At 34.4% G+C, this 15,844-nt stretch overlaps 1 long non-coding RNA gene across 2 annotated transcripts; it reads right to left on the bottom strand.

The window, feature by feature from the left end:
• Positions 1–5,413: 5,413 nt before the first annotated feature.
• Positions 5,414–8,192, bottom strand: LOC145621167 (uncharacterized). Of its 2 annotated transcripts, XR_014108358.1 has the most exons (6): positions 7,971–8,192; positions 7,751–7,877; positions 6,753–6,802; positions 6,195–6,325; positions 5,899–5,967; positions 5,414–5,801 (listed from the first exon to the last, which is right to left on the bottom strand). It is a non-coding gene; the product is annotated as an uncharacterized LOC145621167 (long non-coding RNA). The 2 variants fall into 2 exon arrangements; XR_014108359.1 differs by lacking the exons at positions 7,751–7,877; positions 7,971–8,192 and adding an exon at positions 6,905–7,726.
• Positions 8,193–15,844: the final 7,652 nt, after the last annotated feature.

Genomic DNA, 15,844 nt, shown 5'->3' with positions numbered 1-15,844 from the left:
TTCTTAGGGATTGCGGTGATCCGTACTCCTTCTTATTTGCTACTTTCACAGGAAAAGTATGCACATGAGATTTTAGAGCGTGTAGGTATGGCCTCTTGTAAACCTGCAGCCACTCCAGTCAACACTAAGTCCAAACTTAGTGCAGATTCAGGACCACTTTTTCGGGATCCTACTTTGTATCGCAGTTTAGCAGCTGCTCTTCAGTGTCTCACTTTCACCAGGTCAGATATTGCCTATGCGGTACAACAGGTGTGTCTTTTTATGCATGATCCCCGGGAACTTCATCATGAGGCATTGAAACGCATTATGTTCAGGGTACCATTGATCACGACTTACATTTATATCCAACTGTTTCTCATCGATTGATTACTTATACTAACGCTGACTGGGGAGGTTGTCCCGATACCTGACGATCCACATCGGGCTATTGTTGTTTCCTTGGGGACAACCTCGTGTCTTGGTCATCTAAGCGTCAACATACTTTGTCTAAGTCGAGTGCAGAAGCAGAATATCGAGGCGTCGCAAATGTTGTCTCTGAGGCGTGTTGGCTTCGTAATCTTTTACTTGAGTTACATTGTCCTCTAAGGCAGGCTACTATTGTTTATTGTGATAATGTCAGTGCTATCTACCTTTCTGGCAACCCGGTACAACACCAACGCACCAAACATGTGGAGATGGATATTCATTTTGTTCGAGAAAAGCTTGCTTTGGGACAAGTTCGGGTTCTTCATGTTCCTTCTAGATATCAATTTGCGGACATTTTCACTAAAGGCCTACCACGAGAATTATTTCTGGATTTTAGGTCCAATCTTAGCGTACGACCTCCTCCCGCTACGATTGCGGGGGTGTGATAGATATTATAGGATTACGATAATATTTGTCGCAGAGCTAGGATATATTGTATATTTTTTATATAGTTTGTATTCTTATCATACTAGGTTTCCTAACAAGATTAGGACTAGTATTGTAACACTATATATATTGATCAATGGTACACACTCCAATCGGAGGAGTTTTTCCAAAATCTAACAAGATCGATATCGTAAACCTGGTTATAAACGAGCGATCGTGGACGGCAGGATTCGAACTTGCGCGGGCAAAGCCCACATGAAATCTAGTCATGCCCGATAATCACTCCGGTACGTCCATTTCGATGGTACAATTGCTTAAATTTATTACTCCCTCGTGATTTTTTAAGTGTTACAGTTTGACCGACACATGTTTTAGACATTTAACTGACTTAAATAAAATAACGGGGCGTTTGGCAAATGGGATTGGGAATTTGGGGAATATAGGGTGGGAATGGGATTGGGAATTAATAGGTGGGAATTAATCCCTTGTTTGGCATATTTTGGAAATAAGATTGAGAAATTTTAAATCCTATGTTTGGTATGTGGAAATAATAGAGGGACTAAAAGCAAAATTTACAAGATTGCCCTTATTATCATATTGCATATTAAAACAGGAGTAGGTATATATATGCCACAAAACAAGGGTAATATTGTCTTTTAACAATTTAGTGAATTCCCCCCAAAATATTACCTCCTCCCCTTAAGTAATAAAATGTAGGGAATACAACCTAAATATTCCCAAGCCCATTCCCATGTTTTTTTTAATTCCCACCAACCAAACATGGGTTTACAAAGATTAGGGATTATTATTCCCATTCCCACCCTATTCCCATTTACCAAACACCCCCTAAGAGATAAGTGGGGTAGTTTGAGTATTAAAAAATTTTAAAAGAAAGATAGTGGAGTTAATAGTTTATTGAAAAGTAATAAATGTGAGAGGAAAGATACAATTAAAAAAAAAAAAAAAAAAAAAACGTAGTAGTGGGTTTGGGTGGGAACCATGATAGGAGAGATATATAATATTTTAATATAGCTTTTTGCCAAAAAAGGAAGTGTAACACTTATTAAAACATGGAGGGAGTACAAGAACATACTTACTAACCGTCGGTTGGATTTCTTTAATCTTTTTTGTTTTGTTTTGTTTGGTTTTTGATAGGAAAGGAAAAAAAAAAAAAAAAAAAAAAGTGGAGAGCTTAACATAAGGAAAGAAGGAGTTACGAGTAAGCATTATTAGTGTGATTTGTAATAAAGCTGTGTAAAAGAATAGTCACTATGAAACATTGCTAGAGTCGATCCGATACATATTTTCTTACAGTGCCTTTTTAGTGCAGCAGGCCACACCGTGTGGCCTGTTGCCAAGTCAGTAAAAATAACATATGCTGACGCGCGCATAATGGGGTTACTGCACTAGGCGAAAAAACAAGTTGGCCACCGGTTCAAAACCCCCCTATGCCACCGATTTTGAACCGGTGGTCATTTGGGGGGTGGCAATACCCAGAAGAAAGGTCACCGGTTCAAAACCGGTGGCAAAACAGCTAATTGCCACCGGTTAACCGGTGGCAATAATCAATTCCCACTTTTTTTTTGATATTAAATTTAATGCCACCGGTTAACCGGTGGCAATTCTCCCATATAATTTTTTTTTAATTCACTTGAAATTCCGAACAATTAAACCAAAAAAAAAAAAAAATTCCAACATCAAAATATAAATCGAATATCATATTATCATTCAATATATAGTCTCGCAAACTTACAACATATAATCAAAAAAGAAAATTACAATATAAATCGATATAATTGAAGTATCGAACAATTACAACATATAAATAAATAAAATACAATATAAACCAAAACAAAAAAAAATTACAACATCAAAATAAAAATAAATAAAAAAAAACATACAACATCTAAATCAATATTCCTAAATCTTGATTCTTCGATTTAAGATCTAAATCAATATACCTGCATCAATTAAAACAAAAAAAAAATAAAATGATTAAAATATATAAGCTGCGAGGAAAAAAAAAACCTCAGAAACATGTACTGAAATATTTAAAAAACCCAGAAGATCGAAAAAAAAATCAGAACATGTACTAAAATATATAAAAAAAAAAACCCAGAAGATCGAATTATACCCAGAAAAAACCCAGAAAAAAAGAATGTACCCATAATTAAAATCGAACTAAACCCATAAGATCAAATTAAAATCAAATAAAAATCGGATTAAAATCGATTTTAAAACTCAGAAAATTCGATTTAAAAAACCCAGAAAAATTCGATTGAAAAATCAAAAAAATTCGATTTAAAAACCAAGAAAAACCCAAAAGAACTCAAATAAAATCGATTTAAATCAAGTAAAAATCGAATTAAAATTGATTTTAAAACTCAGAAAATTTGATTTAAAAAACTCAGAAAATTCTATTTAAAAACCCAGATAAATTCGATTTAAAAACCCAGAACAACCAACAAGAATCGAATAAAATCGATTAAAATCAAATAAATATCGAAAAATCGAATTAAAATCAAATAAAAAATCGATTAAAATCAAACCTTAACCTCGATTAAAGTCGGTGTTGCTCATGCATGTGTTCGTGGTGTTATTGTAGAGGTGGTGGTGTTATTGTTGCGGTGGTGGTCTTGGTGGTGGTGGTGGAGATCGAAGGAGATGAGAAAGAGAAGGAGGAGAGGGAAGAGATGAGAGAGAAAGAGAAGGAGGAGAGGATGAAGGAGAAGAGGGGAGAGGGGATCGGAGCTGAGGAGAGAGAAAGAGAAGGAGGAGAGGTGGGTGATGAACTGGTCGAGGAAAGAGGAGAGAGGAGAGAGAAGAGATGAAACGGTTGGTGGGTGAGTGAAATGGTAGGGTTTGGGGTATATAGAGGGCCGGGTTTTGTTTTTTTTAATATTAGAAAGCCACCGGTTTGAACCGGTGGGAATAATATTTTCCCCACCGGTTCAGTTTGAACCGGTGGCAATAATATCCCCGCCTATTTTTCCCCTGTTTTGGCCACCGGTTCTTAAAAACTGGTGGCAATTGAGCGGTGCCTTTTTGCTTTTTTCTACTAGTGCTGGTTTTGTCGGGGTTACTTGTATTTTCAGGGATTACTTGTATTTTTTTTTCAGGGGTTACTTGTATTTTTATTTTTCAGGGGTTACTTATTTATTTATTTTTTTTCCAGGAGTTACTTGTATTTTTTTTTCAGGAGTTACTTGTATTTTTCAGGGGTTACTTGTATGGATTACTTATTCAGGGGTTACTTGTATTTTTTTTTCATGTGTTACTTGTACTTTTCAGGGGTTACTTGTATTTTTTTTCCATGTGTTACTTGTACTTTTCAGAGGTTACTTGTATTTTTTTCCATGTGTTACTTGTACTTTTCAGGGGTTACTTATAATTTTCAGGGGTTATTTGTATTTTCAGGTATTATTTCTATTCCGGTGTTACTTGTATGAGTTATTTGTATGAATTACTTGTATTTCGGGGTTACTTGTATTCTGAGGTTACCATTATGAGTTACTTGTAGGTGTTACTTGTATTCTGAGTAACCCCTATAAGAAACTCGAGACTAAAACCCCATACCAAAAAACTCATATCAAACCAGTAACACCCATACAAATAACCCACGACCAAAACCCCTAACACCCTTACCTATCAAAGTATCAAACCATTATATTTCTTCAACTCCTTCCTGTAATCTCTAATACTCGTACTTTGTATTAGTGAAAACAAAAGGTTTTCATTTCCCAAAAATGACTTCAAAAGTTTCTTCATTATTATGCGACAAATAAGACAAATACAAAGACGATGGCTAAGGTCGTCAGCGATCTGGGTTGGTTTGGCTCCCAAATTATGCGACATAGAAGGTGAAGACGAAGATAACATCGGAGGTCAGCGAATTCAGGTTGGTTTGGCGGAGGTGATGGAGGTTAGGATTGGAAGGAGGAGTAAAAAAATGTGGTTGGCCACACCGTGTGGCCAGCCACGTACAAAAATTTGTGATTTTCTTAATATTAATTTTTTTCGTAATTTAATTTGTGCAAAATTAGAGAATATTATTAGTGTTTTGAGGAAATGGATAAATTTGTAGTTGATAAATTCGTAGACAGTTTTTGTAGTAAGCAACCCACGGGACCATAATAATCAAAGTTAAAAAATATCACGAAAATAATATAACTTAAGAAATTAGTACTTCGTAATATTGTAAAACATATGGATGGATGACTATTATGAAATGTAAAAATGACAATGACAAGTAGTTTGGCACCAATATTCAAATTAAGAAAATAATTTATAAAAAAAATAATCATATTTGAGATTAGGTAGTATAAAATATAAATGACAAAAGGAGATAGGAAAGAAGGGGGCAAGGTTTGTCATGCAAAAAGAAACAATATAGTTACTTGGTTAGGGCCCTAGGGGTTGTCCTCCCTTCTTTTCCCCTCTTGCTGTGAAAACATGAAATGTAGCAAATTCTTTTGCTTTACATCTTTCAAAGTTTTATTCATCTTCAAGACTTCATACACAATGCACACTTCAGAATAAATTAGTCCTGAAATTAATACCCCTAGTGCGGCACATACTACAATCCTTTGAAATTTCAAAATTTTCATCTCAAAAAATTCCTTCAGAAGTTCAGATTTTTACAATAGAATACTTCTTTCAGGTGTCAACCTTAGACTGACTGAAATGCCAAGAATGAATTCCGCTTCCACTTCATTGTGTATATTAGGCCAATCATAACTGGGGTTAGTGCTACTCTGTCTTTGCTACTACTTACAGTACAAAACAATCGTCCTCTGAGCTGACATAATCTAATTCAATCATCTAATTATTTGTAATCTCCTTGGGCTTCTGAGATTAGACCTTCCTTGGCTCTGGTCTCACTCTTTTTGAATCTGGAAGCGAGTTTTTTTTGAGTGGCAGATGAGCCTGAAATTGATGTGGGCAGTGACCTGAAAAGTGGGAAAGTCTCTTAGATCCATACGAAATGAGGCAAGAGCTGGAAGAAAACTGTACAAAGCACATTTAGTTAGACAGTTCCTTCAGTACCTTTTCATTGAGCCACCCTTCACTTGGTTTTTCTGAGCATTTTCACTTTTTGCTGTTTTTACACTCATACTGAGTGCAAGTGCAAGGAAAAAGTTAAGCAAGTTAGAGAAACTATAAGCATGTATGTGGACTTCCAAGCACGCAAAAATTGAGGAAGATTACAAAACTGTTATGTGATGAGGCAGAGTGAATTGAGTTCAAAAAATGATTACTATGTATTACAGTATACGTTTATACTACGATGATGCAAAAGAATATAATAGTAGGACAGATGCAATTAGGCCAACTTTTTGTACCTCAAGGCTTTCTTTAATCCATCAACAAACAACACCTTTGGTGATAAAGACTTTGTTCTCTTGCTTTGTCTGTCATTGGATCGATCATATACTCGTTCTGGTTGACGTGGATTTCTGAGGTTCTTAGATTCCTATATGAAAAGAAGAAAAAACTTATTAGTGTAAACGATAAGCAAGGACATACCATTAGGCTTTCCCAATCCCTTCAATAACAAAAAACAAAAGGGTTACAGAGACGCACAAAGCAGGCAACTGAGCTAGATTCAACCGTCAAACAATATATGGCATAATTAAATTTGGGCTAGCAAGTTGGTTTTCTAATACTGAAGATGGATATAGCTGCTATCTCTTATACACAGAATTGTGATCATTAAGTCAGATGAAAGGAGTAAAGTGCAAATTTGAAAATGTTACAGGAAATTCATCTTCTCAAATGAAGACAGAACTCAGCTCTAGCTAGTTCGGTAATTGCAAAAACTCCTCATATGGCAAAGAGCAAAAGAAAACTCCTCATATGGCAAAGAGCAAAAGATAATTATATGCAAGAACCCAGCTTACCCTCCTTTGAGCTCACCACGTTGAACAGTATATTTCTCTGATGTTTCTGCCTGAAGAGTTCCATAAAACCAAAAATCAATTACTCATTAATATGAAAAAAAAATAATAATAAAAAAAATAAATCAGAGTCCATATTTACAGCCCAAACTTACCACTACATGGAAGCTGCAGTATATTCCAAGGCTTCACACTTTGTATACTAACTAAAAGTATAATTCAATAGCAAATCGAAGGGGCTTAAGCCATTGTTCAATAAAGAAGATTTAGCAAATCAGGTAAATAGAAAGACAGAGGGGATTTCAAAAGGTTTATGAGTTTTGTATAAGAGATGCAAAAGAAGGCAACCACATAACATACAATAAGATTGAACTTCTTTCTTATCATGAGCAATGACATATATACTGGCAGTTTAAAATCTAAGCCTATCAGAGGAGGAGAATCGATTCCATAATGGTGATTGGAGATAAGCACAGGGCCTATACTCTCATTTAAAAAGCATGAAGTAAGAGTACAACCCTTACGTTTTAGTAACTCGATTACATGAGAACTCATTGCATAGATCAATCAATCTGTTACCCTTTTAGGTCAGTGTGTGATTAATGCATATAATGAAGCCAAGGACTAAAACAATCTAGGAATTTCTCTAGGTGAAACCATAACAGGGAAGTCATTATAAATTTAGGCTGAAGCAAGGGGAATAATTATATCCTTTAAATCTGACCTTGACGCTCTAGACCAGAATGTGGAAAAAAAAAAATCAATAAACTTAAAAAATTGCAGCATTCAAAATTATTCTACTCTGTATAAACCATACTCGTATTAATTATTCCAGCTCCAACATGCAACATTAACTTAAAATTATAAACCAAAATCATTTATCAAGTATCCCAGCCGTACTTTAGCGGTTTAGCCCATAGACTACAGGCCATTCATATTAAACATAACACAAAACAGCCAAGAAACAACATGCTTGGGCATTGCTGTCACACGCAACATACTTATTACTACAATTGAACAAGGCACTACGCCATCTTTCCTACGTCCTTTGCAAACTCCATAATCAATAGAAGTGGCAATCTTCAAGATTTGATTTGCATTAGAAATGCTAAATTGGAAACCTAGACCCTGCAAGCACACGGGAATTAAGACAAACTGATCATTAACTACTAAATTTAACAATGACAGAAGCTACTCCAATTGCAAATGACAGTTTCATACAGGAGAATCTTTGCGAACTCCAGCATTGAATTGAAGAAGGCAAAAACTGATAAAGCTGTATCTTTGCTGTGCTGCTTGTGAGCATCACCAAACAAGAAAACAGTTGTGAGCTGCCCATCCAAACAGCCAATCTTCCATATGCTATAGCTCTTCCCAGTAGAGCTTGTCTTCGGACTTCCCTTTTCGGTTAAAAAGCCAACAGTTGCCCTACTACCAGATAGAGTGTCCCACTGTACTGTCCCCTTTTAAGGCTTTAATCACATTCTTATTAATACCAAGGTCACCAACACATTAAAAGCAGCTTCTCCAAACACAGTGTTGCCTAATATCAATCATTTTCTAGTTAAAGGGATTACTTTACGGTAGACAATCAGACAAATCGAATATCCGAAAACTGGTTGCTCAGCTCTGCTGACGAAATCATTTGATTACTGTGTCAACCCCCCACCCAAAAAAAAAAAATCAATTTTTTTCCCAAAATTAATCCAAATGACAAAAAATTATCCAAAAAAAAAAAACTAGTTAGGGGCATTCTAGAATAAGCATACCAAATTCGAAGACCAGAAAATTTTTCAAGATCAGTTGGCTTCTTTGAATTGACTTAATTTGCGAGCCTTCATAGCTGTTTCAACATCTTAATCCATACAATCTTCAACTGCAGTCTTGAAGTCAGACACATTTCCACTTGGACGTCGCACTTCATCGTCTGATTGATACCCTGCAAAATTAAACCAATTTAAGCAATGCCCAGAAAAAGATGAATGAAAAACCCTAAAATTAAACCAACTTTGATTGCAGGAATTGAAAAACCATGCACAATGATATGTAGAACTCCACATTGGAATGTATCACAGTCCATACCTTGGGCAAACATGTATTTGACCCGTTTTTCTGAACTCTTGATTCATAAGCCTGGCCAAAGCTTTCTACTCAACTTCATAGCCTCATTATTTTCTCCTTTGGTACTTTTTTCAACATTTTGAACGACTTTATTTATAAAATGCTTGAACAATGTAACAACTAATTAATTCAAATTGTAGCGAGTACTAATTATTTGAATGTAACTTATATTTGTACGTACAAACAGAGATGGGGAATCAGCAAATTCGTGGAGAATGATATAAAGAAAAGGCAACCCATCAAAAAATATGACATGGTACCCGATCACAGCTTCTTACAAGCGATGAATTCGTGTTCAGTTGTTACAACCCCAGAAGGATTTTATGACAATGTTGAGAAAGGAAGCATCATTTTGAAAAGATCTCCAACTTTTACCTTTCACAAAGGTGTTTTACTTTACGATGATAGTATTGAACCTACCAAATCTATTAAGAGTGACTTGGTTATTTTTGCTACCGGATTTAAGGGGGATCAAAAGCTTAGAGATATCTTTGCATCTATCAAATTTCAGAAATACCTAACCAACCCTATTAATGAGACAGTCCCATTATATTGGTTAGTAATTACTTTACTAGTTCCTTTAAATTTATTTATAATGAGTCATACTTCTTCCATTTCTTTTTAAAATATAGATGTGACATATTGGTTTATGTTTTCATGTGTTGTAGCGAATGCATCCATCCCCAGATTCCACAACTTGCGGTGCTAGGCTTTTCGGAGAGCTTTGCAAACTTGTACACTTCAGAAATAAGTTGTCGTTGGTTATTTGAACTACTTGATAAAAAATAAATTGCCAAAAATTCAAGAAATGGAGAAAGAAGTTTTAAGATGGAACAAGTCCATGAAATTGTACTCTTCCAAGTACTACGGAAGGCCATGCATAGGAGCGTTGCATATTTGATACAACAATAGGTCTACTGTAGACCCTGGTCCATATAGAATAGGTGGACCATCAGCCCAAATACAATCCACAGCATAAATACAATACAAATTACGCGGCCCAAACTCTCGTTTCTTTTTTTCCACTCCAACAAAACTGACTTAAGATTAACTATGAACATTTACTTTTTTCAAATGCTAAAAAACTCTCATTTCTCTCTCCTCTACAAATTTGAGAATAGCTATGAATGAAAAGCAAGAAACAAATGCAAAAAGGCACACCCTAAATTGATTTTGGCACACCCCTATGTGAGAGCACGGTTTTCTATGCTCTTCTCACATAGGGGTGTGCTTAAATCAATTTAGGGTGTGCCTAAATCAATTTCCCAAGTTTAGGCATCTCAAACAAAATCAAAGCAAAGATGTCACAATACTAATTCAGTTATTTGTACACTTTACAGTTTTAGGCCTTATTTAGCAATTAGATAGTTGACGAGATTTTGGTTTGGAAAATAGATTTATAATGCAAAAATGTCATTGGAGTTAGTCTATACAGCTCTTTGTAAGAGTAAATTTTGAGAAATTGTTACAATTAGCTATTTTAGGATAATAAAGCATCTGGTTCTCAAAAAAAAAAAAAAAGGATAATAAAGCATCTGATGCAACATGCAACTAACTAATCAAAACTATTAATGCGGTTAAAAAAAAAAAAATGTACTGTTCTTTATCTTTGCCATCATGCAAAATTGCAACTACTCATACTTTAAAAATGTCACCACCCTTGGATAAGCGTATACACAATTCTAGTTCTCATTGAGGTTATTTATTTATTTTTCCTTTTTCAACCTAGCAGGGTGTTAGTGTAAATATTGTTGTATGAAAATCATCCATTTTCTAAGAATGAGGCATTTTATGGGGGCGATTGTGAAAATTTTACGAAGATGAGTAATTGCGCAATAATGCAATATCTTTTAACTTACAAACTTTAATCGTAAAATTTCCCGAATAATGGTATATGATAATAAGAAAAAATATGTCAAGTGAAATACTTCTAAAACTTCTTAATCATTATGCACGTAAATTATAATTGAACTTTTATACTTTTTTATTTTTAAAAGAGTTTTTAAGCCTTTTACATTATTACATACACTAAACTTTTTACACTATGTAATATTTCAAAACGTACATCTATCAAACATATTTTTTGATCAAAATAGTATATTAAAGATGAAAATAAAATAAAATAAAATAAAATAAAATAATCAACTACCCCGCGATAACAACACGATTAAAAAAAATTAAAAATAAAATCATTTCACCCATTAGTGTGAACAAGTTAAACTTTGACAATATCTCATGGGAATAATTTTATACAACTCCACAAGTCTCCCTCCACTCTTTAACCACTATCGTATCTAGTTAGTAGGCACATCTAAATTTGAATAAAATTATACTTTTATGTTTTTGAACGAAGTAATTTTTTATTATCCATTAATAACTTATGAAACTACCATCGTATTTGCAAAAATCGTCATAATAGTCAACCTATGAAACTACTCATATCATCCAGTGGTAATTCCAATTTTTTATTAAGGCCTCACACGTTATAATTTAAACAAATTATAGATTTGACCTTTAGAAGTTCTCATTTCTAACACAAGTAAATAAACATACTACGAATTTAAATTTCTACTCTACTCGTAGCAATTAAAGTTAGTGGATCATAAATAAACGTTGACATAAAATTGTAGCCAATCTCATGATATGATGTTGAAAAAATTAAATCAAACTCTGTATGGGATGATATCTGGGCATGGCCGATATCTTGTAAAAGCACGTGACCAGGTTTCAATAATTATAAGAAGATGCTGATATGTTTCAGAAAGAAGACATGTCGGCCTGCCGTAATTCAACACGTGGCAACAGAAGCTCGACACTTGGCACAAAAGGCTCTGCATGGATGAGAGCCACCTGTCAAGGTAAACTATTATAAATAGTAGGTAAGACCTCATTAATGAGGGCATTAATTACACTCTCTTACTCTTTCTCTCTCTATCTTCTCTCTTACTTATCTTCTCTTCTAAAACACTTTCTGACTTTATCATCGGAGTGGTTATCCCCGGATCACCCCGGGGTTAGCTAACTTCTTCTCATTGTGTAGGTTCTCAGCTTGCCGATAGAAGTATCAGGATCTCAGGTCCGGATTCTTGGGGAAGTCAGGATCAGACGGAAACAAACTCTATCAATCAGGATCATACTTGGTAAAAAATTACACTATTAACGTGACAATTAATTTTCGAAAACTTACATTGGTGTTAAGCTGGCGAACGAAACTAGAGAAATTGTTGTGCTTGAAGCATTTGGGCAACAAATCCATAGCAAACTCAGCAGTTTTCCAAACAACAAAAGTTGACCCATTCTCTTCCCATGAATTTACATCATCTGAACTTTTATCATCTACCATCTCGTATGTCTTCGTCAAAAATGGCGCAGGAATTGACCTCTGTCCCATTTTTATTCAACTACTACTCTAAAAACTATATGATTTATATATTTTATTAAAAAATCCCCTGTTTTTTTACCTAGAATTTACTCAAGAAAAATAGCTAATTTAATCTAGAAAAATGAAAGATTAAGAATTTAGGAAGAAGAAGAACAACTAAAAAGCAAAAGGGCAGTTAAAAATTCCCATCCCCGACAATAAAACCCAGAAAGAAATGAACCTGAATACATGATTTAGATTGTGATTTTTCCTTAATTTTTTTTATCCTCTGTTTTCCGGCTAATTAGAAGAAAAGATTCTTGATTTTGCAAGATCATATTTTTCTCATAATATATGAAAGAGAGAGAAGTAAAATGAGAATGTGCAGATGTTTCACGTAGAATGCTTATAAAATTAGAATAGAGACGAAGACAAAACTCAAAAGTAAGAGATTTATAGAAAGTGATTAAACTTATGAAAACACTATTTCAAGCCTTCGAAATCAAACAAACAACGTCATTAACGACTGAAATCTTAACTGGCTTCGACATTACATTGCTCTGTTTTAAACAACTTTAAATGATCAAGAAACTAATGGCAAACAGTAATTTAAGTCTTCAAATCAAACAAACACTATTATTAACGACTAACGACTAAAATCTTTGACTCTCGAACTGAAGAAGATTACCTAATGAAGTTTCAATTAACTTACAAATTGGTGGACTTTACATATCTCTGTTTTTACATTAACTTTGATTCTCCAACTTTAATGAACCAATACTAATTTTTGATTCAGACCTGTTATAGGCTCCAATTTCTTTAATGTACACCTTGTTAGAATCTTGAATTTCATGCGTAAGCTGCTCTGTTATGCTTTGTTTTGGTATTTCTCTCTCTCGTTCGATTTTGCTGTGTTCACATAAAAAGCATATGAAGTCGTATAATTCTCCAACGTTTCTCCTCTTGAAGAACTCCTTCACACGATCCTTGATTCCCATAGTTAGAACTTGAAATGAACGAACAAGAATGAAGAAAATATTAAGGGTTGAATTTAGAAAATCTTGAGAGTGTCGAAGAAACTGTAAGATGTAACTATGTAAGAGATGTTTGGTACAAAAATTTAGTAGCAAACATATTTATATATTTGGGGGATACTATATGCAGGTAAAATAGCTTAATGATTTTAAAAGTTTTTATTTCCAATTGTGCCCTTGTTTTAATCTAAATCCTTTCTAATGTTAACTACTTCGTATATGACATTATAACCCGCTAGCATTCATCTTCCAAGCACATTATAACGTATTTCCTGATGTTTAATTTTTTTTTTTCAAGTATGTATACTCTATGCAATATTTAATTCCGCAAATAATTGATGTATGTACAATGTACAAACAAATGAAACAATCATACAAATCAAAATTTTTAAATATACTGAACATGATAAATTTTATGACCTTACATTGGACTTGACACAAATCGACAAAAGAAGTATTTTATTATCTAGGGTTGACTGGTTAATTTTTCAGAAATCTAATTTTCCAAAGTGCTTCTTGGGGCTTAATTGATATTGCTTGTGTTATTATAAGGTTCTTGATAACACTAAGCAAGTAAGCAATACTACCATCTGTATCCCGAGGCTAGTGGTCAACTGCCGAATATAATTACGGAACATAAGGAGAACTTCCACATAACTATCTCGGGGAATGATATCGTGTTGAATTTTCAAGCCGTGATGAAAGGAACCAGATTGAATTCCGAGCTTCCGGGGGATGGTGATGGGTACCGTACTGAATTTTCGGGGGTTGGTAAAGAGTACCGGATTGAATTTCCGGGGGATGATGATGGGTACCGTATTAAATTTTCGGGGGTTTGTCAAAAGTACCGGATTGAATTTCCGGGGGTGATGAAGATTGAAGAGTACCGAATTGAAAATCCAGGGAGTGATTGTACTAAGTTTCAAATGTCAAATAATAAAATTAGAAAAATGGCATAAGTGTAACAAAATTAATCAAATTAGGCTTACTTTTTATCAAGTGTTCGATTTTCAACCAATGGGAAAAATGGTAGAAGCTACTTTCATTATCAACAAAAAGAAGCCTTCTTCTGTATAGAGAAAAGGGAGAATGTGTTTATTTACTAAGGAGTACTTTATTACAATGTGAATCAAATTAGGGTGAAAATTATAAAAAGGGTAATATGGTCTTTAGCCATTTAATTAGATTCTGCATTTAGGTTATTTTGTATAGCATTTAGAACTTGTGATATATTTAAACAAGATTTTTTTTTTTAGATTTGAGAATACTTCCTTCCCGCATTTTTTTTTCTTTCTTTCTTTCTTTTTTTTTTTTTTTGGGTCGAAATCAGGGTTGGGGGCTAAATCGTGTAATAGGAGGTCTTAGTTAGTGCTTTGCTGACTCAGCAAATTGGTTATTACTTGTAATTAGTGGGATAGTTAGTTAGAAGATATTTTTAGATTCTTCTAGGCTAATTACAGAGTATAAATGCCTGTAACAATTGTAATAAACTCATTCATTGTTTTGCGTGAAATAAAATACCAGAAATTTCTCTCTCTCTTCTTCCTGATAAAACCTCTGTATTCTTCTTAGCTCATCAATGGCGTTTCTCCATTGATTTCACTTGATTCTTAGTGAAGTTAGCTTAAGATCCCAGTACATATTTGTGTACTGTTACATTGGTATCAGAGCAAACCCATTTCAAGAATTTCGAATTCTTGAAAATACCAAGTTCAATCGAAAATACCCAGATTGATTTCTTTCGATTTTCTTCGATTTTTCGCTACAATTCTTGTTCCTTGGATATTCTTTGGTGTAATCCTAGCACCAATTTCAGTAAAGAGGATGGTGTCTGTTGAGCAGCAAGTTAAGGATCTTGAATTGCGATTGGGTGAGCAGCAGAAGGTCAGCTCAATTTTTCAAGAACGTGTGCTGAAGATGATGGAGGATTTGAGCGCGAAATTGGATGAAGTTGGGACCAAATCTCCAGTATCTACTCCAATTTCTACTCCGAAATCTTGTGATGGAGGGTCCAATCCAACTAGGACTCTTGGGTATGTTCCTAAACTCGAATTTCCTAGGTTTGATGGTACGAATTGTAGAATGTGGATAAAGAAGTGCAACAAATACTTTAAGCTGTGTAAGATTTGTGATGAACAGAAAGTAGACCTTGCTAGCTTGAATATGATTGATAAGGCTGAAGTGTGGGTAGCTAGTTATTTGGCTGGAAAAAGTAGTGTTGATTGGACTGAATTTGTTGTTGATTTAACTGCTAGATTTAAAGATTCTAAATTTGACAATGCAGTAGAAAATTTCAATAAGTTGCAACAATTGGGTTCGATAGAGTCTTATGTTGATGATTTTGAGGAGTTGAAATCTTTAATGTTGCAGCAGAATCATGGGTTGCCTGATTCTTATTTCCTTGCTAGTTTCATTGGGGGTCTTAACCTGCTGTTAAGTCCTTTGTAAAGGCTTTCAAGCCACAAACTCTAGCAGCAGCAGTTGAGTTTGCTAAACTGCAGGAAGAGAGTTTAGAAGCTTCTAAGAATGTTCCTAAATCTTACAGCTCTTATAATTCTAAACCTTCTTTCCCTTCTACT

This window comes from Chenopodium album, chromosome 27 (assembly GCF_948465745.1).
Source record: "Chenopodium album chromosome 27, dcCheAlbu1.1, whole genome shotgun sequence".
NCBI classification, from domain to species: Eukaryota; Viridiplantae; Streptophyta; class Magnoliopsida; order Caryophyllales; family Amaranthaceae; genus Chenopodium; species Chenopodium album.
Note: the sequence above shows the minus strand (reverse complement) of the source record. Positions and strands in the feature narration are given on the sequence as shown.